At 38.4% G+C, this 23582-nt stretch overlaps 1 non-coding gene across 1 annotated transcript; it reads left to right on the top strand.

The window, feature by feature from the left end:
- Positions 1-14217: 14217 nt before the first annotated feature.
- Positions 14218-14352, top strand: LOC137764475 (small nucleolar RNA SNORA70). Its single transcript, XR_011073981.1, has one exon. It is a non-coding gene; the product is annotated as a small nucleolar RNA SNORA70 (small nucleolar RNA).
- The last annotated feature ends 9230 nt before the right edge of the window (positions 14353-23582 follow it).

Genomic DNA, 23582 nt, shown 5'->3' with positions numbered 1-23582 from the left:
GATTCAATACGGTTGGTATCTGTCATCTTCACCAAAGCGGTGGCGGGAACACCTCATTCACAAGGACCACGGCACTGGGGTCTAAGTCAGCACTGATCCTCCTTTCTGATGTGTCAGCCTCTAAGTTCTTCTTTCATCTTGTTGAATCTTTTTAATAAAATCCTGTACATCACTGCCCGGAATCCACTGCCACTCTAGAAGTCTGTTATTTTTCATAATATCATGCCTTACCTAAACCAGAAAACAGTGGTAAATGCCCTTCCAGACTTTTATTGGCTAAACCATCTTTTGAATCACCGTTACTCTCCCCGCCCCCCCACCCCAAATAAAACCTGTCTTATTGAAACCCTTGTATCCACAGGGGGAAAAGGGAAAGAAAGGCAAAAAGGGGCCTAAAGGGGAGAAAGGAGAACAGGGTGCTCCTGGATTAGATGCACCCTGCCCGTTGGTATGTCTGACTCGTGCAACCGTCTCCAGATGTCACATGCGGAGGCGAAGCTGGGAGAGGAGCAAACTGGAGGGACCGCACCAGCGGGGGTTCTGACTGGCGCCCTTTAACGTAGACTTTAAGGTCCCAGAAACATCGATATCAGGTGGTCAGTGTGTCCCACCCCTTGTCTCTGGCCACCAGCTGTGCCTGGTTTCTCAGCACTTGAGTACTGATGTGCATCCGGGGCGTGAATGCAGGCTCGGAGGAGGAAACAGTGAGCCTCCGTCCTGCTCAGGAGAGCAGGTCCCCGTTCCCAGACAAGCCCTAGTTGCAGGACCACATCAAGCTCTGTTTTATTTTGTCCAGCGTCACTGGATGTTATCTTGCCCTTCAGAGTTGCTCCTCTCCCAGCCTTTTGTTATTGTGGTTATTTCATTAGCAGAAATTGTGCTTACGTGATTTCTTCTGTTTAGTAACGTTATGAGTTAATCTTTACAAACAGGGATTCCGTGGCGTTAAGGGGGAAAAAGGGGAGCCAGGCCAGCCTGGCCTGGATGGGCTGGATGCCCCTTGCCAATTGGTACAGTATTTCTCTTTCCTACCACCCTGCATGCAGTTCCTTTGTTTATTACATATTCATCTCTCTCAGTGTAAAGTGGCACTTCTGGAGCAAGCTTTACATGATAAACACGCTACATGCATGTGCATGAATCGCTCCTTCAGTGACTCTGCAGAGTGAAAAGAACATGCACGCATTTCAATCAGCAAATGAACTTCCTGACATTGTTCTCACAACTGACACGGCTGCCATGTCTGTGTTCGGGGAAATGTCAATTTATCTAATAACCATTTCAAGATGACATTAAAAGTGCATAAAAATCTCCTATGTAAAGGTACAACTAGGCTATAACTTTGGGTTTTACCCCTAAAGTTAGCTTTTTTTTTTTTTTTTTTCCTTAAAAGAAATAAAGGCATTTTTGCCGCTTTCACTAAATTTCTGTCAGGCTGTAAATAAGACCAAACCTACATAGTTAAGCTTCTGTGGTCAAGACTTAACCAATTCAAAGGAATGCTGTTAAGAGACCGTAGGGGAGAAAACCAAACTTCTCTGAGCTTCTAAAGATAATAGTCTGCAGCCCAAACCCTCTTCTTTGTCACATAACCTTTTCAATTTAATGGTCCCTCCTTTTGAAACTCACTTTCCTAAAGTAGACAGATCTCCCCTACCTCCATTGGCATGTCAAAATCCTTATACTAAAATCTAAAATTCTACCGGGTGATCCTTCTCCTTGTACCAATCTGGCATTACCGATTTTTTTCCCAAATATCTTATAAAGTTATTTCAAGGTGTTGGTTTTTTTTTTTTACATTTAAAAAGAAAGTGTATGCAAATTTTCTGAGGTGTAAAGGAAAACTTTTTATGACTGTGTTGATGGTTATACTTGGTCTGCATGTTCTTATATTATTCTTAAATACTAAGCATGATTCTTTAAAGATAAATTTGTTTCTCAAGTCTTTTAAGAGATTGTATTGTAGAAGAAAATTTTATTCAGTCAATAATTGCAATTAGAAAATGTCGATATGATATGCCCAGTCTTTGATTTTGTTTGCTTGGTATTAACAATAAATAGTATTTTACAGTCATTTTGTTGGGGGAAAACACAAGCATGCTTCATAATGTATCAACTCTTCCTGCCTTATTTATATCATTTGTATCTGAAGAGTGCTTACCCTTTAAGTGAAAATAAATTTTGCAACATTTAAGAATCCCTTGTTTATTCAGAATTTGTTAATTGGCTTCTGAAGAATTTTAATTTAAAAATTGAGAAAGACTATGGATAACATTTTACTATAAAGATATAGACTGGCTGCCTGTCTTTTAATTCAATCAATTTAATGTTTTACTCTATCTGCTTTAAATACAGAAAAGTTGAAAGATACTCCATATGGAGAGCTATAAACTTCAGATAGAAATGGTTCACCACTGATTACTCATCATTATCATGCATTCAACCATAGAACATAGTGACCAGGAAGAGAAGTTATTTCCATTAATTGAATAAAGATAATTATAAAATGCGTTCTAATGAAATTAAGAGAAATAGTACAGATTTACTATCTAGAGCTATAACTAAGTAGACCACTAGGTTTTACAAATTATTATTCAAAGTTAAGTATAAATCTTTCTGTATTTTATTTATTTGAAAAATGTGTACTCACTTTGGAAAACACTCAAATTTTCCTCCTTTAATGTTGGGTAATATCTTGGGAGTTCATTATTAGTAAAAGATGCCTATGACTAAAGCCACGTAACAGTTAGATATTCATTTTTAAGCCTCTGTGCATATTAATTATGAAGTATGATCACTTTCGTGGAACCTGAGGAATTCTTATTCTTCTTTTTAAAATAGGGGCCAGATGGATTACCCATGCCTGGCTGTTGGCAAAAGGTAGGCTTTACGGAATTATTTCTAAAAGAAGCACTGTCCTTTTCTCTTTACCTGGCCTAGCCTTTTCCATTTAGAACAGATTTTTTGAATTTGACATTGCTGAAAGGTGTTTGGGTATTAAAAAGCAAACGATCCCATCTCTAGAATATCTTTTGATGGTGTTTGCTGCTGATTTCTTCCTAAACTGATGAGTAAAAATAATTCCTGGCAAACACTAATTTGGAAACTTCCCTATTTAATCTTTTCTTCAGAATGGAAAGGGGCAGTGCATCTTGACAATGGTTTGCTTGTCTCAAACTCCTTTTCCTCCTACTGTTTAAAATTATTCTTAATTGTGATTCTTTTTCTGTTTATATTCAGTTACTTAGGCAAATATGCAAATACATGGTAGAACCCTGTCAATATTAGTCACAAAGCTGAGAAAGCAGAAAATGTAAGCATAATTTTCTTTTCTTCGATGATGTCTTGATTTATTTAGGAGAATCTGGTTATATTTACGTTGGTGTCCTTGACGATATCATTTTGCTCTAGCCTCTACATGTGGCCACCCATAGTCACTGTGTATGTATTCAGCAGAGAAGGGAAATTATTCTTCATAGAGGACCTTCTTGTACAAAGGCTGTGTGATAAGCCCTTTCACATGGGATTTCATATTAATCCTCTTGATAACCCTATAGTGTATTATATCGTGAATGATGCCAGTGAGGAAAGTAAAATTCAGAGAAGTTAAGTAACTTCCAAGGACACAGAGCTAGTATGTAACAGAACTAGAAGTAGACAATGGAAAGCAATGGCAGAACTTTAAGGAGGGAAGAGATCTGTATGGGCTGTGCCTTTCAGAGAATACCCGACCTTTACACAGTAACGGTGCACACCTAATTATAAAGGACTGTGCATATGCTACCTAAGGTTAAAGGAATTCTACTGATGTGAAAATGAGCCAGAGGGAAGTATACATGCTCTTCCATCATTTTGAAATTTTTTTCTCTAACACCTGTGGCTTCTTTGGTCATTTTTGATAGGCATTGCTTCATTGGCAAACCTACAGCAAAACTATGTAGGATTGCACAAAAGATGAGGAGAGACTTATTTTCCTCTCATCTCATCAACTCCGTTTGTGAGGAGATCCTGTGAAACTCACTCTCTTGCTTAACTACTTTCACCCCACTTGGTGAGGGAAAGAAAATCCTTCTCTCCCATTTATTTAGTAGCTTCCCATACTCCACTTTCAGCCTGTCAGATCATTAGCTCCATCACAGCTGAGGTCAAGTGGTTCTTGGGAAGATGAGGCTATCATTATATTCTTCTTCACCTGAGAAAACTATCCTTTTACCGTCATAACCCCTGTTCTCAGAATTTTTAATACCTTCTTGAGCTGGAATTACCATTTGCTCTTTAACCTTTGCCCTGTAATCTAATACTATAATGATTTTTTAATCCAGTCATTGGCACACTTTACATGGAGAGAGATGTGAAGGGCTTGCTTTATCCACCCTCTGACACTACTCAGCACTTGGGTTCACATCAGTTTTGGCCGCTTCTAAATCACTTCCTTTTTTGTGAAGGCAAAAAAATAAGGGCAGCAAGCAAAGGATTCATCATCTTTTTGGTTCATAAAATGGCCAAACCTAGTAATATGAGCTAATATGAGTAGCTCAGAAAATCAGAAATTTCCCTCTTAAGTACTTATTTTTCCGCAGAATATACACTATGCTCTACATAAGATTAAGGCTGTCTTAAATCCAGCCTCTTTTTATATAAAGACTAATGCACAACGTTGTAAACAAACTATACTTCAGTAAAATTTTTTAAATGGTAAAAAAAAAAATCATAACTCAATGATAAAGCTTCAGTATCTCTCACCACACTCCCCAACACAATCAAATGCAAACAATAGTGATTATCCTTCCCCAACACCCCCTCCCCCCCAAAAAGAAGAAAGAAACAATTAGAAAAATGAAATGTTCTATTGAATATAATCTCTTATGTGGTCAACTTAGCTATCTCAAATACACTGTTGGTCAAATCAAATTAATTTTTGAATGATATTTTTAAAAGAAAGCCAGTAGATTACTCAGTCCTGTTTTAGTGGACTACTTTTTTAAACATTATGTTTAGTAGTCTCTAGAGCACAGTGGTAAATGTTTGACTGAAAATTCAGATTGTAGCCACAGTAGAAATCACTGTGAACAAGTCCTGTTAGTCATACTACTCTCAATAATAGTTTTTCCATGTAAAACTATTTGATCTTTGTTTAAATTACTTTTCTTTCTAGATATAGTTCAGTTTTCTAAATTTCGAAGAATAATGACATACTAATTCACATTGTAATTCGTACAGTGAGTAAATGGCAGAATTTATGGTTAGGAAAATACTTACAAGCTATTAAAGTTATCATCTGTCCTTATCCAGAGATTAAAAGCTATTTAATAGGAAAAAGACCTATAGTCTTCATATTTTTTAATGTTTCATGAAATTTCATCTTTCCAAATAGGGCTGACAGGTTTGCAACAGAATCTTCCTAAAGTTAAGGTGACAGATTTTTTAAATTAAGTTTTAAAGTCTGGGGAAAAAAGAATCTTTAAAGTTCTGGAGATTATTTACAAAACATTGGTTTCTCAAAAAAATGCGTCTGTTTGAAATTTGAGATAAGTGGGAGTTTGGAGAAAGGAATATTTCCTGTAGACACATTCTCTGGCCTTGGCATTGAGTGAACTTCATTTCTAAAGATCAGAAAGCACCCAGCCTCTTAAGCACACTTAATATAGCATCTATTTTTACTGGAGAGAGAAAAGCAAATATTTTAAATTATTGAACTGAAAGATGACTCTGAAGATGAGTCACCATTGTGGTGGGGAGATGAAGAGATCTTTATTATTCTCCTTCTCTGGACATTCTACTTTTCTCACTGATTTTTCTTTGAGTAAAAGTGAAGATTGTCACCAACATCTGCTCTATAAGTTATACCTCAAAGACCATTGTTCCTCTGTTCTCTCAGACTTAACTTCAGTCCTAGGAAAACCTTAGTAATTATGGCTGCTCAAAACAAGGAACCAGACATTTCCAGATCCTTATATCACAATAGAACCTATAACACAGCTTGAAGACCTGACAGCAGGGAGGTCTGCCCTGCATGCCCTTCACAGCAGGGCAGGGCCAGAAAAAGGAAAGGGGAAACCAGAACCCAAAGAGTGTAGAGTGTTAGAGTTGGGCACTGGTGAAGTGAACAATGCCACTGAGGTCAGAATCCTCAACCTTTTCCACAGTTGTGTTTTAATGCTTGGAGAAGATTATATAAGCCATATATAGGACATGTTTTTAATTATGGCACATCTGTGATAAAATCCTAATTTTCTGCTTTCCCAGAATAGTTACTGAGACAAACACTTCCCACAGACTTCTCAGTGGCAAAACAAAATGTGGGTTGAACCTAGGATAAAAATTTTGATGAATTTTAGAAAAGCAATGTATAGGACATATCAACTGGCTCATTGATTTAAAAAAAAAAACCCTCTATTCAGGGTTCTACCAGTTTTCTTAAAATAAATGTTAATTTGGAATTTTTATCCTAAACTACTAATGCTATACATTTGTCTTTTTTGTTGTTTGTTTTTCTGCAGTGATGAACCTAACCTTCCGAGCATGAAGTTGTGTATATAATGGTCCACTTTTTATATTTATAGTTGAAAATTGGATTGCAGATTTTACAAGTCTGAGATATGTTTACATATAGCTGCTTCTTCCTGTTTGCAGTAGTACACATATCCATTTTTTCTTCCCTTACATCTGAAATTGGGCAATATGTGAAACCAGTGAGAAGCCTGCAAAAAATATAGATCAGTATCTCTTTATCTTACGTGGAGATATGTATTTACATGGACATAGTGATAGAGATTGATTGTTCTTGCTATTTTCTTACTTTGGGCTTGTTAATTGCATGGACAAAAAGTGCCATGAGATAGTTTACATGAAATCGTGACCAAATATGAACTCGAAGCTATGAAAATGTACTTACTGACTGATTTTAGAGTCTATCATCACATCCCTACTCACCTTTGCTACTCATGCCCACACCACCCATTGAAACTGACTAAAAAAGCATGATCGTGTGCCAAGCCTGCTTGCTGTGCAAACTCAGATGCTAGCATGCTGCATTATGAGTCCTTTGATCACATCTGAACTTTTATTTCTTTTGTCATCTCAAGGGGGTTACACCATGGCTCATTGCCAAAAAGTGATAAGGTGGCGGAGAGCACACACACACAAATGGTCTTGTATTTTGAAAGGAGTTGCGGTCCCAACTGCAGATCTTCAGCTTCCACTATTGTGGGCTCACGTGGCCTCTTTGGTTGAAATGTCCAGGGGCTGAGATGGTTGCTGACACTCATTTTCCTTGGGCTGCCCTTGGCAGTGAAGATGAAGAGAAAGGATTGGTTCAGCCTCCTGCACTGTCTCTCATGTGACCAAGTAGGAAAGAGGTTTACAAAGGCAGGCACCCAGAATAGAGGACTTTTTTTTTTTTTTTAATAAACTGAATTCCAGCAAGTGTTAACATGGGTGCTTTTGGAAAATGACAGACGCATACCGCACTTCTTTTGGGTAGGAGATTCTTGGAATGGCAGCCACTGTTCCTGAGGACAAAGGGTGTGTACATCTCACCAAAGCTCGGGTTGCTGAAGATACAACACGTCCCAAGAAGAGGTTGGCTGAAATAACCTTTCCTGAGGATGTAGGAGAGCTCATCCTACAATCTCTACTGAAGCTGATGAGAGCTTCCCTTCCTTCCAAGATCCAACCCATGTTAAACATTTTCTACAAACTTCTAGAAACAGAAAGATATTTTCCATTCTTTTTAATACTTTTTCTTTTCTCTTTTAGTCCCAGGAATATTCAGGAAAGATTTTTTTCCCAGCTTTTGTCACATTTATTTTGAACAATTTTTTAAAGGAAAGTCTTCAAATCCTAATAAGTTGGTACCAACAGTCAAGATGACCATTTGTTAACTTCTCTCCTGTTCTGAATAATTGAAGAGAATATAAAAGAAGCTCCATTTTCAGTTCAGTCATTGTAAAACATCAAAGTTAAGCAATTTTTCAGTACTTTTTGACTTTTTTTTGTATGATGAATATAACATATATAGTGATTATCAGTTAAGATAAAGTCAAGATTTGGTCACATTTGATCGTATTAACTCATTTCTATTTCTTGTAGTTCTATTTAGTTCTAAGTTGTGTCTATATTTAGATTTCTTTATCTTTTTTACATTTCTAAATGTTTGTCTTATGCACAGACCAAATCTGAGATCTCAGAAAGCTGTGAAATATAGTTGCCATAAAGAGTATTTTTCAACTACTTGCTCAAAAGTTACCTAACTGTGTTAGACTGAGCATTTCTTTGCACAGTAAAGAGTTGATAGCATGTTTTGAAATGACTTGTTCCAAGTGGAAGGGTTACATTAGGAGAAACATCATCAATGAGGAGTAGTCACTCTTTCAGCCCATTGGACAATATAATTTCTCATTTCATGCCATTTTGTGGGAAAATTTCTGGTTTCATGTATAGGTTTTCACCAGCAGAGGGGAAATTATCTCATCATTGGCTTATGGTGACAACAGTTAAGATATGATTATAAGACAAGGATCCTAAGATCCTTATGATCTCTTTCATAATATATAATGCTCAGTTATACAAAATGCCTTCTTTTTGTTTCCATTACGTTTTCAAGAATGGAAAGATGTTTGAACTAATCTATCAATCAAATTGATAACATCTCTAGTAACATTCCACACTCCGAAACCAGTTTAGCATTTTTAAAACAACAGAGGGCATTTTCTACCCATCTCTTGTATGATCTGGTTAGGCTAAGGTATTTTATTCAGTGTCTGAAACAATTTGTCTTAAATGCTTTGGAAAAATGAACTAAAGCGAGTAAAACCACAGTCTCTTCAGGAAAACAAACAGTAGTGTCTTGAGAAGAATCTGGTGGCTATATTTCTTCCTATCTCTCTTTCTTTCTACTCCTCTAGTAGAAAGAGGAATTGACATGGGTCACTGTTTAAAAGTTGCACAGCTTCAAAAGAGAATACCTTAACATCAAAAGAGAAACACTTCACGTACAAAAAATATATGTATTTTTTAAACGCAGCCCTTTAAGAATACTGTTCTGTCCTATGTGTATATTGAGGTTTTACTCTATAACTGATTTGACAATATTGCCTTTTATTCCATGATTAAAGGAAGCTGTAAGCTTTCAATACATTTCCTCGGGGAAAACAAAAGGACCATGGTCCTCCTCTTTGTTCCGTGGAACTGCTAGGTCTTAACCAACATGCATAATCTTCAACTTTTGTTACTAAAATATTTTAAATCATCCATTTTTTTATCAATATAGAGAATCCTCAAATAATTGCCTAATGAACTAATGAATGCGTCTGCCGATATATGTGTTGGCAGCTACGTATTTTTCTTTAAGTTTGCTTTCTTTTAATTTCTATTATTGGATAGAAGATTAAGAAAAAATACATGAAAGACATTGGAAATAAGATCAGGTTCTATTTCTGATAAGCATCTGTTAAGGATGCCAAGCTGGTACGTGTTTTAGCTTTAAAATTGTTTTCCGTTTATGTTGGTGCTAATGTATTTCTTTTCTTTTTCTTTATGGACAATGCAACTCTACTATGGATAATTTCATTTCTCTGTTTAATAGCATTCCTAAACTGTTAGTGCGTGATTTTATTTTTCAAGTTTATGGATTTACTATAATTATGGTTCAATGACCAGTCTTTCTTAATGTAAAAGAAAACAAAACAGTGTACCTATAGATGATATGTGTGTACTTGGATTGTGGATCCTCTTATTTCATGTTCATTTCATATACCATATGCCTTTATCAACTTTTACTCTCATCTCTTAGCTTATAGAATTTGATTAAGCATGACAAAACCAACATTAGACAAGTCTGCACACATTCAGAGAGTACCTGACCCATAAATATGCCGAAATTTTTCTTCTAGTTTTCATTTTCATTATGAAAAGCAGTCTTGAAAGGTTTTTCTTTCTTATTTGATTTCATAGGAAACATGAGAATATCTTGAATTTCTACCAAAAAAAAACTCTGTTCTTGAATCCTATGCATGATGTTCTGATGGAATAGTAAGAACTCTTATGCATCCAGTAGTTCATTCTATATGTCCTTTGTCTACAATATATATACATATATACACCTATCTACTAGTTTAGAAATGGTCAAATCAGCATGTCAGTATCTGTGGAAAAATTAACTGGTATTATATTTTTATCACTTAGACAACGTGCTTAATTTTCCAAAGTTTTATTTTTAATGTTACTATTATAGCATAAAAATTTAACACCACTTTTCATCTTTTTTTGTTTTTTGGCCACTATATATAATCTTGCCCAGAAATAAGCTATGCTTGTTAAGGTGGGTGATGTTTTCATATCTTCTAATAAATGATCTTAGGAACATGCAGATATTGATATTTGAAATCTTGTTTTTCTCTATTTCTTGATAATCAAGTTATATTAATAATTAACATTACCAAAAATGAACTTTTCTAATTTCTACCAAAACAAAAAAACAAAAACCTTGCTATCTCTAGAAAGTCAAGTCCATAACAACGTAATCTTATATTCTCAAAAATAATGATTGAGAACAGTCACATGTGATTCTGGCTGTTAAAACAATTCATTCCTAGTGGAATTAACATACTTGACCAATTATGATTCTGCTAAGTTATTTTAGAATATAAAGACCTTCAGTCCCTACTTTTTCCCATTTTTGTTGAAATAGCTTCATATCAGCTGGATTTACTATATACCATAGCAGAGATACCTTTCCAACTTAAATTTTTAGTGGATTTTGTTTTTGCTAATTCAATACTGAAATATTTTAGTGGCATTTCTGATTTTTTAAGTGTATTTAAATGCATAAGTTTCCCTATGCTGCTTATTGACAGAACTGTCCTTCTGGGAATAAGACTTTTTCAACCTGACGTTTGATTTATTGATAACAAAGTACCAACATTTCTCAAAATACAGTGGATATTCTCACGTATCTCAGAAATATTAATAAATTGGATTCACAAAAGAATGTCTTACATATTATTGACATTTATGTGAATATTCTTTATACTGTTGTAAATGTTTCATGCAATTTAATAACATTTTTAGAAGATGTATGTATCTGATTTTCCTTTAGAAAATATTATATTTTTATTTGTATTTTTTACATTTTAAAGTTCATCTCTATGTGCAGCTATTTTTATATTGCCAAAAAAATCACATAAATACAAAGTAAGAGAAAAATGCAAAACAAATATTTTGGCAAGCATTACACTGCATATTTTTCTTAATGTTTTGTGGGCCAGTCTCATGTAATTGATTATTCTAAGAATGTGTTGTGTCTTATCACTGTAAATATGGCACAAACCTGTTTTTCTCAGTAGTGTAAATAATTGAAAGATTGAATTCTCCCTGTTTGATTTCTTATTTCATTTCATTGTAATTTCTCCAGCTGAGATTACTGAATCAAAAGACGCATGTGGTTTTTGATTTGCAGCCTGGAGATAATTGCCTTGTGTTGAGTTTCTAATTTGTTTTTATTTGCTTTTTTAACTTGTTTTCAGGGTTCCTAGTTTGTGAGAAGTTGATCTTCAGAATTATTTTTACACTATTTATGACTTATTTTCATAATGTAAAAATTGTGTAATTATTACAATATTAATCCAAACAATGGTAATGAATTGTATTGTTATAAAGCTTTATTGATGTTCATGAACACCTTGGTCTATTTTCTCTGATTTAAACACAGTCCGTAAAGAATTTTATTCTACTTTTCCACAATATTGCAACACTGCCATTCAACTTAGTGCCTAGCTATAGTGATTTTCTAAAAAAGACTAGTACTTTCTGTTTATTAGATAGTAAGAACTATACTGAGCTTCTCCTCCAAATTCACTTTTCTTCCAGAATTCCCTGTCTTGATGAATTAAAATTCCTTATGCTCAGTTGACTCTTATCTGCACCACATCAAATCAGTCATCATCATGTGATTAGAATGTAGTACATAGTAATCATGTCAATGTATTGAATAATGAATGACAAAATGCCCCACTGAGGTAGTCAATTATTTTTAAGTCCTAACTAAAAGAGCACACTTTTCAGCCCTCATCGTTTTTGCCTTTACCAATAACATTAGATGCAGGCGACCCTCTTAAACACTCTCCTTTAGCTCCCATGTCCCTTCACTCTTGTTTTCTCCTACTTTTCTTTTTTTTTTTTTTTTTTTTTTTTTACTTTTATTGAAGTATAGTTGATTTACAACGTTGTGTTAACTTCTGCTGTACAGCAAAGTGATTCAGTTATACACATATATATTCTTTTTCATAGTCTTTTCCATTACGGTTTATCACAGGATATTGAATATCCTGTGCTATACAGTAAGACCTTGTTGTCTATCCATCCTATATATAATAGTTTTCATCTGCTCATCCCAAACTCCCAGTCCTTCCCCTCCCCACCCACCTCCCCCTTGGCAACCACAAGTCTGTTCTCTATGTCTGTGAGTCTGTTTCTGTTTCATAGATATGTTCATTTGTGTCACATTTTAGATTCTACATACAAGTGATATCATATGGTATTTGTCTTTTTCTGACTTACTTCACTTAGTATGATCATCTCTGGGTCCATCCATGTTGCTGCAAATGGCATCATCTCATTCTTTTTTATGGCTGAGTGGTATTCTATTGTATATATGTACCACATCTTCTTTATCCATTCATCTGTGGATAGACTTTTAGGTTGTTTTCATGTCTTGGCTATTGTGAATAGTGCTGCTATGAATATAGGGATGCGTGTATCTTTTCGAATTATAGTTTTGTCTGGGTATATGCCCAGGAGTGGGATTGCTGGATCATATGGCAACTCTATTTTTAGTTTTATGAAGAACCTCCATATTGTTTTCCATAGTGGTTGCACCAATTTACATCCCCACCAACAGTGTATCTTCTACTTTTCTTTCTCATTTTCCTTTGCCAGCTCTTTCTCCTCTACCTGATCATTAAATGATAATCCTCAGGACGCTGACCTACATGCTTCTTTTGCTTTTGCTCTTCTCCATCACACTTTTTCTCCAGGAAAACTCATTCACTCCCACAAAGACCAAGTTGCTATCTGTATTGCAGATTTTCTTCTACCTTCCAGACCAGCTGTTACAGGCACATCTATCTGTATGTCCACAGGTAGCTCATCATCTTTACACCCGGTTCTCTTACAAACTTCCATATGACAGTGAACATTACCATCCCCCACCTTCCATTCAAGCAAACATGATAGAAAAGTCAGAATCATTCTGGACACCACCTGCCTCTCATCACCCACCCATTCCTTCATACATACAGCATCTAATTACCAAATCCCTTCAATTCTACCTCCTAAATATCTCTGAGATCACCTCCCTTCTCCTCATCCATTACCATTGCCTCGGCCCAGGCTCCCCCCAGCTCTCTCTTGGACTTTTAGAAGAGGCTCTGAGCTGGCCTCCCTGCCTCTAATAACCACCTCCCCTCCACCTCGTACTCAATATGACTGATGATTCAGAGAAAGCAAACATGGCCGTGTCTTATTTATTTATGAATTTATCCTCCCATTTCATTTCATATAGCATTTGAGGCACATTAAACAAACACTTATAAAGAAATTAAATACACTTAAAAAATAATCAAGAAAACCATACTTAAACAAATTTCAAGGTCACAAAGAAAGCTGTAATGAAAAGATGTAAGACAAAATTGTATGGCTCTCAGCTTCTCGGTGTCCATAACAAAAAAAAGAAATAAGTTTACACGTTTACATCATCCATAAAGTGAAAACATACTACTTCCTCAAAAGAATCAAAGCTGATGGATAAGAAGTGTCTTACGTGAGATTTCTTAAGAGTGGGCACTGTCGTTTAGGGCACTCCTACAATGAACATTACAGCAGGTTTTCATAATGTTCCTCATTATAAGCCAAGTGCATGTGCCAAAACCAACTTCACCGAAAACAGTTCTGCAGGGAAATTAACCATGCCACTCCCCTGCTTACAGTCCTCCGCAGTCCCCCATTATCATGCAGATACTTATTTTGGTATAAAGTACAAAGGCCTTTGTGATCCCACTCTGTCTAGCTTTACAGCATCATTGCTTGCTGGTCAGCAACCCTCACCCAAAGGTTTTCCCATGTTAAACTATTTGAGGGTCCCTTTGGCTGCTTCCTAGGCCTGAAACAGTCTCCATCCCCATCCCCACCATTCACCTAAAGAATTCTTGCTCTCTTTTTTTGCAGCCAGTTAAGCCGAAGGTGCTCTTTTTCCCGTGGGGGTCTGGTGTGCAAGGGCTGTGAACAGCAGCCTCCTCGGTAGTGCGTGCAGCCTGTTGCCTGGGCGGGTTGCCCTAAGGGACCTTGGGGAGAACCCTTTCCAGTGGACCTTCATGACTGTCATGCTGTCCCCAGTCTAGGCTCCAGACAGGTATGCGCAGTGCCTTTGGAAAGCCCCAGGGCACAGTGGCCAGGGTCCACACTGGCCAAGTCATAATGTTCATCCGTACCAAGCTTTGAATAAAGGAGCATGTGATTGAGGCCCTCGGCAGGGCCAAGTTCAAGTTCCCTGGCCGCCAGAAGATCGGCATCTCCAAGAAGTGGGGATTTACTAAGTTTAATGCGGATGAATTTGAAAACATGGTGGCAGGAAAGTGGCTCATCCCGGATGGCTGTGGGATCAAATACATCCCTAACCGTGGCCCCTGGACCAGTGGCAGGCCCTGCACTCACGAGAGCTTTGGCACTGTCCCCTCCTTACTCACGCCCACCCATAAATCCTACTTTCCTGTCAAAAAAAAAAAGCATTCTTGCTCTTTCAAGACCTAACCCGTGCGTCAACTTCCAAAACACCATTTCCTGCCAAGTTTAGATTCTCTGTCTTCTATGCTCCAGTAATTGCTTTTACGTGTCACTGCTATACCACTTATCCAGTTGTTGATAATTGTATGTTTATCTACCTCCTCTGCTGGATGATGAACCAAGGATGAACTCAATTCACAGGTTCCCAGTAAATATTTTTAAATGAATAAAGGAGTGACAGAAGTTACAACAACAACAAAACCCACTTGGACTACCAATTTTGTTAATCTACATAATGGATAAAGCAACCCACACAGCTAGTTCCTAGCATTCTAGGTAATTCTTAAAGGAAAATGTGTTACGACCTCTTTCAAATCTAAATTAAGAATATGTTTTATATGAGATAGGTTGCAGTGTCATCTAAGAGGTGGCCAGAGAGGATTAAAAGTTTATAGAAAGTAGAGAGAATTTGAGCTACCCCTATGGAGAATAGGAGCAAACAGCAGAAAACACATCGTGATGGGAGGTTCAGGCCAAAGACAACTGAAAACCATGATTTTGTTTGGGGCTATCTGCACCTTTGCGCACCGCGTGTGGTGCTGTCATCCATTTAAACATCAAATATTTACCTACTGAAAATCTTCTTTCTCTCAATGTGTGTTTCCTAGCTTTTCATTGCCCCTTTATATTAGGAAGCTAGATCAAGTCCAGGAATTCTCAAACTCCATCATTCATCAGAATCAACTGGAGTTCCTGAAAAAAGCACATTGCTGGGCCCCACCCCCTGAGCTTCTGATTCAGTAGGTCTGAGGTAAGGTAGGACTTGAGAATTTATATTTCTCACAGCCTCCTCATTGGTGATAATGCATTTGGTCCAGGGTCCACTCTTTGAGAAACACTGCTGGTCTAGTCTATCTTAATGGAATGTTTGTGGCATTCATATACTGATGGCAACCTTCCTTTTATTGTGAATCTCTCTGGGGAATTTTCTTTCATCGTCACTGTTAATTAAAACTCTGAGCTCACCCTTGGGCAACTCTCTCAATTGGAAACTGCTAATTCTCCAACAGCCCTCACATACCTTAAGGATGGGGAGAAAGTTGAGCATGCACATTGCCCCTCCATTGCCGGTTCCAGACAATTAATTCTCCACCCGTATTCTACAAAGCCCTACTTCTTTGAGGCTCATATTATTTGGTTATTACCACACTTTTCCCTTCCTCAGCAATCATCTCCTGGCCTCCCAGTCATTCTCCCTCATTCACTGAAGACTTTGGCCTCTGGCTTATGCTAATTTTCTTCACCCTAAGTGCTGCCATCACAGGTGACTTAAACATCAACATGGGCAATGCAAACAACGCCTTAGTACGTTACCTTCTCGACCTCGTTTCTAATGACTTTTTACACCGTCCAATTCTGGCACCTACTCCCCTCACACACTGATTTCGTCAACCCCTGGAACTGCTCCAACTCTGGAATAATATATTGAAACATCTCATTCTGAGCCCTCTCCCTATTTTGCCAGAACTTCACACCCAATAACTCCCACTATACTTGTTCTTGAACCTTATAATGATTTCCATTCCCTTTGCTCTCTTAGCCTCTTTCCTATCAGGTCCCACACAACTCCACTTCCTCTCCTCTCCAACTTAGGTTACATGGTTCAAATTCTCATCTACAGCAATGCCAGTAAGTCTGTTATCCCATTGTTCTTCCATTTGTCCACTTGGAAAAAGCCAAATACTATAATAATCCATCTGTCCACCTTCTCTGCATCTTTACCTGGTCTACTCCACCCAGCACTACAGGAGAAACTCGCATAATGGTACAGATTGGTCCCGCCATAAATTCAGGGTCTTCAGATTCACCTGTGCATTTATTGACTCCCAACAACTAACAATCTTTCTGTGTTTCCTTAGCTAAGATGTCAAACTTTTTCCACTCTCCTTTTATCTTCACCTCTCTCACTCTCAGTAGCTGATCTTGCATTCAGAGAAGAAAAGAAATCCACAGAACAGATTCCCTCAAATCCCTCCAACCAAGACTGAAAATGTGCCCGCATCTACATCCTTGATTTCTTCCTTCCCTTCTAGTACAATAGAAAATGATGTCGCTCTTTCCCCTTAAGTCTAACCTCTGCCCAAATGCCCTACTTTCACCCCAGGCTTCTGGGGATCTTGTTCTGTTATGTCAACTTGTTTTCTTCAGACTATGCCCTAAAGGGATTTTTAAATATTTGTATACCTTTCGTTTTCATGAAAGCTTTTCCTCAGTGCTGGGTACCCCTTCAGCTACTGCCTTCTCTCTTTCCTGCCTTGCCTTCAAAGACGAGTTTCCAGGAAACTAATTATATACTGACCACACCCACTTCTTCAACTCCCATGCATTCCTCAGTCCACTATTAAGCTCTGCCCCTACCGCTCCACCAAATTAGATGGTCTCCTCAGTGACCGCCTAAAGTCCTATGAATTAAGTTGCCACCAATATTTCCAGATCTCCAAACTTCAGTTTTTGTTGCAACTACATAATTTTGGATGTACAGCAGGCACCTCCAACTCAGCGTGTGCAGAACTAAACTTGCCCTCTGTCCCCCGACCGTGTTCTCCCTCCCGTGCCCTATATCTCAGAGAATGATATCACCACTCACTCAGCTGGCAAAAACAAAACTTACCCATGATACTCAACCATCTACCTCATCATCCTCAATCACTGTCTACGACCAGCTAATTCTACTGGCTCAATATATATTAGACTTACCATCCTCATAGCGTTTCCATGGCGACAGTCTAAGGCCAGGTAACTTGTATCTCTTGACTGGATCACTATTAGTAGCAGATCTCACAAAGTTGGTTTTGCCCTTCGCTATAGCCAGAATGATCTTTCCCTTCTTAAAACTTTTTACACTGAAGCTCTTCATTTCTCTCAGGATAAATTTCAAATTCCTCATTTTGGTTTACAAGCTCCTTCTTACTCAGTCCATAGCTATTTCTCTGGCCCAGCCTCTCATCAGTCTGTTCCCTGCACTTTATCTAGACAACCTGCCCTTGTTTTTCAGTTCTTCAGCAGGGTCTTCTCTGTCACTGGCAGAGCCCCAGTCTGTCACTTTCTCATCCCTTCTTCACCTAAAACCCCACTTTACCGCCCTAACTCCTACCTACCCTTTATGTTTCAATTTAGACATTGCTACCTCTGTGCTCCCTTTGCATCTTGGATATCATTTCTCACAGCACTTTTTCACGGGACTGCTCCACAGAGAGGGATGTCTGTGTTGTTTGCTCTTAAGTCCTGAATGTCCAGCACAATGCCTGGCAAAGAGTTGGCACTCATTAAATATTTGTTGAATAAACAAGTGAATGAAAGCAATAGCCCAAAGGGATACAGAACAAGCCATCCAAGGATAATATGAGCAACTGTGCATGAAAATATGCAAGAGTGAACTTACAATTCTTGTCAAAAATCGCATGACTGTTTCATTGACTCAGCCATGATAACATAATTCTATAGGCATGTTCTTTTCTGTTCTCTTGCAACATCAATATCATATCAATATCAACATCAAATAGCAAAAGCAAAAAAGACTTGGGGGAGCTATTCCTCATTTCTTTTGGACCAAGTAGTGTTCTCTAGAAAACAATGTCCTATGAAATAATAATGGGTATTCCACAAATAAAATCATTAAATATAAGAATGTGGACTTCCCTGGTGGCACAGTGGTTAAGAATCCGCCTGCCGTTGCAGGGGACACAGGTTCGATCCCTGGTCCAGGAAGATCCCACATGTGGAGCAACTAAACCCGTGCACCGCAACTACTGAAGCCCGTGTGCCTAGAGCCCATGCTCCACAGCAAGAGAAGCCACCACAATGAGAAGCCCGCACACGGCAATGAAGAGCAGCCCCCGCTCTCCGCAACTACAGAAAGCCCACGCACAGCAATGAAGACCCAACGCAGCCAAAAATAAATAAATAAAATTTAAAAAAAAAAGAATATGTACTGGAATGTCCATGAAAAACATAAAGGATACAGTCTCCATAGAACACAGCTTGGAAAATGCTGTTCTAGAGCATTATTTGATCTAAATCAACACCTGCCAGAGCCCAGGCATGCAGGCAGTCGGCGTGCCTTGTGTCTTGTTGCTCAGTCAACATTCCTATCACAGGAGCTGCTCCAAGGAGTGACTGTATTCAAAGATGTCCTCGTTGGTAACACCTCACTCTTTGGCTCGCCTTTCCATTCCTCTTTTTCATCTTCATTGCTGTCCTCAATCCCCTCTCACATCTCCACTCTAAAATGTACTAGGATTCACTTCTTTGCTTGAATAGGAACTTGATTTGAGTGTCGACTCAAATCCATCATTCAAGGCAATGGCAAAATCCAAGAGTAATAACGTCCCATGTGGGAAATGTGTTTCAGCAGAGCACATAATAGGCAGTCAACCAGAAGCAATTTTTCTGGTTAAATTATGAGTTTGTACTTGCAAATGGAAGGGGAGGTTGGAATATGAGAATAAGAAAAGCAGGTGAGCCGCGTTTATATTGAGCCTGTATATCAAGTCGCAGATTGAGCAGATAGGCACACTGACATTGTCAGACTGTGGAAGAAAGAGTTGTTGACTCCACCTGTGGCTGAAATGATGGGTATGTGAACAAAATAGCAAATATCCTAGCCATATGGTGTTGAATAACTGTGGAGTTTCCTAGACTATTCTATCTCCCTTTCATAAAATATCAGTAAAAACAAACATAAAGAAAGGCAAGTGATAATGGAAAAACTGGGTAAAAATGTTGGACAAGAGAATTTATCTTTAGATGGCTTTAGCCATATATTTTGCACTATTGCTACTCTAAACTTGCGGCCCATAATTTAGTGTCCACAACATACTGTCATAATTAGCTCTCACTTCTCTTTTTTAATTCATCTAAAAATTTTAGTGCTGCTCTGAGAATGCCACAACAGTAAAGATGTCTTTTCTACTTTCAGGCCTAAAGGACTCATTTATTTTATTTATTTTTTATTTTTTAAAATTTTACTATTTATTTATTTTTGGCTGCGTTGGGTCTTCATTGCTGCGCGCGGGCTTTCTCTAGTTGTGGCGAGCGGGGGCTACTCTTCGTTGTGGTGCGCAGGCTTCTCTTGTTGCGCAGCACAGGCTCTGGGCACGCGGGCTTCAGTAGTTGTGGCTCATGGGCTCTAGAGTGCAGGCTCAGTAGTTGTGGCACACGGGCTTAGTTGCTCCGCCGCATGTGGGATCTTCCCATACCAGGGCTTGAACCCGTGTCCCCTGCGGTGGCAGGTGGATTCTTAACCACTGCGCCACCAGGGAAGTCCCTGACTCATTGATTTTAAAAGAGTTCTTTCCTCCCTGACTCATCACCCTTCCCAAAAATACAAGAAAGGGGAAAAAGCCTAATTATGCTATGCTCTCGATACAACAAAAGGTGGGGCTGAGAGGAAATATACAACACAAGAATGGAAAGGCTGAAATATAGCAGTTGATAAAAATCAATAGGTATTCCTGATAAAAACTGAAATAGAATCAAATTCCTTAACCTGATATAGGGATGAGTATATTAAAAATCTAGAGCAAACATCTTTCTTTTTTACTTTTTTTTTTTTAGCCATGCCACGCAGCATGTGGGATCTTAGTTCCCCAACCAGGGATGGAACCCACACCCCCTGCATTGCAAGCACGAAGTCTTGACCACTGGGCCACCAGGGAAGTCTACATCTTTCTTTTTTTAAAAAAAAAAAAAACACTTTATTGGGAATTCCCTGGCAGTCCAGTGGTTAGGACTCTGCACCTTCACTGCTGAGGGCCGGGATTCAATCCCTGGTTGCGGAACTAAGATCCTGCAAGCCATGCCGGGTGGCCAAAAAAAACAAAAAAGAACAAACAAGAAACATCACCACAATCTACAAACATCTTTCTTAACAGCAAAAAATTAGAAACGTTCCCTTTAAAATCAAAACCAAGAAATGGATATTTAATATCACTACTGCTATTAAACATTGTATTGAAAGTCTCAGCCAATGCAATCAGAAAATAAAAAGTTGAAAGTGTTGGAAAGAAAGAAACAGAACTGCCTGTGTTCGTTTTCTCTGGCTGCTGTAATAAATTAGCAAAATTTAGTGGCTTGAAACAACACAAATATATTATCCTACAGTTCCATAGTTTGGAAGTCCAAAATGGGTCTCACTGTGATAAAATCAAGGTGTTAGCAAGGCAGAATTCCTCTTTGGAGGCTTTAGAGGTAGAGAGAGACGTATCCTTGGCTTGTCCCGCTTCTAGTGGCTGCTTGCACCGCTTGGCTCATGGCCTCCTTAGTCCGTCTTTAAAGCCAGCAACATCAGGCCAAGTCTTGATGCTGCCATCTCTCTGGTTCTTCCTCTTCTGCCTCCCTCTTCCTCTTTTAAGGACCCTTGTGATTACACTTGCCTACTTGGATAATGTAGGATCCTCCCTATCGTAAGGTCAGCTGATTAGCAAACTTAATTTTTCTGCATCTTAATTCACCTTTAGCATATAGCATAACATATTCATATATTCCGGGATTAGGACATGGACATCTTTGGGGGGTCATTATTCTGCCCACCACACTGCCATTATACATTATTTGATTGTATTTGATTATTTGATTGTGTATATAAACTTAAAGGAACTACAAATTATCAGATTTTGTAGTATTGGCATCTTCTAAATGTAAGTAGTTAGCATAGCACTGATATTTTTTGTAAAATAAAGGTGCTATTTACACCTCATACCTTTCTCATGCTATACCAGTAAGAATACTTGAAACTCTTCTCAATGTGGTAATACTTAAATATTTATTGACTTCTATTTATCTTCAAAATATTAAACTATTAAAGGATTTCCTGAAAGAGCATGTGACAGGATGTTACTTTACATACCGTCACACTGAATCCTCACAACGCTGAGAGGTAAATGTTATTCTCTCTCTTTTACAAATAAAAAAGCTGAGACTCAGAGAAGTTGGATCACTGGTTATCCAGAAATAAGTGACTGAGTGAGGATCTTAGTGCAGGACAAATGTTACCGCTTTACAGCTCCACCCCTCTGCCCCCTGGGAGGTACTTGGTGCCTCTACCATTTCTTCCCTCTCTGAGATGCCATGATTCCATATGTGACTAGTGACAGTAAACAACAATAATATCACTTTATATTTGCATAGCATTTAGTATATTTAAACCATTTTTTAATTAACCTATTTATTTGGTTGCTCTGGGTCTTAGTTGCGGCAGGCGGGCTCCTTAGTTATAGTATGTGAACTCTTAGCTGCAGCATGTGAACTCTTAGTTGCGGCATGCATGTGGGATCTAGTTCCCTGACCAGGGATCGAACCTGGGCCCCCTGCATTGGGAGCAGGGAGTCTTTTTTTTTTTAATTTATTTATTTAAATTTATTTATTTTTGGCTGTGTTGGGTCTTCGTTGCTGCACACGGGCTTTTTCTAGTTGCAGTGAGCGGGGGCTACTCTTTGTTGCGGTGCACAGGCTTCTCATTGTGGTGACTTCTCTTGTTGCACAGCATGGGCTCTAGGCGCGAGGGCTTCAGTAGTTGCAGCGTGTGGGCTCTAGGGTGCGTGAGCTTCAGTAGTTGTGGCATGCAGGCTCAGTAGTTGTGGAGCATGGGTTTAGTTGCTCCGCGGCATGTGGGATCTTCCCGGACTAGGGCTCGAACCCGTGTCCCCTGCACTGGCAGGTGGATTGTTAACCACTGTGCTGCCAGGGAAGCCCGGGAGCACGGAGCCTTAACCACTGCACCATGAGGGAATTCCCTAAATCATTTCCATGTCAATTATATCTGACTCTCCAAATAACTATACAAGATGAATAACAGTGTATTAACATTTCTTTTGAGAAAAGATTCAAAGAGGAAGGCTGGCCCAGATGACACAGCTTTTACTAGTGGAGCCGAGTACCAGAGTCTCCTAACTCTTAGGACATTGTCCTACACCAAGAAATAAAGCATGAAAACCCCCAAAACACACAATGTTCCAAAGACCTTTTTAGCATGTACTTCCATGAGATGTTTTGCACAGGAAATAATCTATTCTAAAGTCTCATCATTTTCTTCTGAGTTTCCTTTTGGGGAGTAATAGCAAGAATAAATTATTTCTAGAATGTTCTTAATTGACGTTTGCAGTCTTTCTTGGCATTCAAATGACAAGCAGTTTAGTGCTTAAGAACTCAGTTGCTGGAGCCAAATGGCCTGTATTTGAATCCCTGTTTGACCACCTACCGTGTCAACTTATCTCATCTCAGTGGGCCTCAGTGTCCTAGTTTGTAAAATGGGAATGATTTCACTCCCTCAAGGTGGTGAGTTAATACGTATGTTTAGTGAGTTAATACATACACATGCTTAGGTCAGAGCCTGGCCCAGAGTTAGTACTCAGAAACACGAGCTATTATTCTCTTCAGAGCAGAAGCCCTGCATATCTACTATCTTAGTAGAAAGACTGCAGTGATTAGAAGGTTCCATTCTATGTTAATAAAGTGAGATATTGGTTCTTAAAAGCTACATGCTTTCTCTTGCATTTCAGTGATGGCTTTACTGTCACAAAAGCACCTGTACACACCTAAGCATCAGTTCTGATGGGAGAGCTAATGAGAATGATAAGTAGCTTTCTCCTCCCCCCAACCCAGCTTTATTGAGATGTAATTGACAATAAAAATTGTATATATTTAAAGTATACCATATGATGTTTTGATATATGTATATATTGTGAAATAATTGCCAAAATCAAGCTAATTATCATATTCATCACCCTATAAGGTTACCATTTGTG

Source organism: Eschrichtius robustus, chromosome 4 (assembly GCF_028021215.1).
Source record: "Eschrichtius robustus isolate mEscRob2 chromosome 4, mEscRob2.pri, whole genome shotgun sequence".
In the NCBI taxonomy this organism is placed as follows: domain Eukaryota; kingdom Metazoa; phylum Chordata; class Mammalia; order Artiodactyla; family Eschrichtiidae; genus Eschrichtius; species Eschrichtius robustus.
This window is presented reverse-complemented; position numbering and strand designations above follow the sequence as displayed.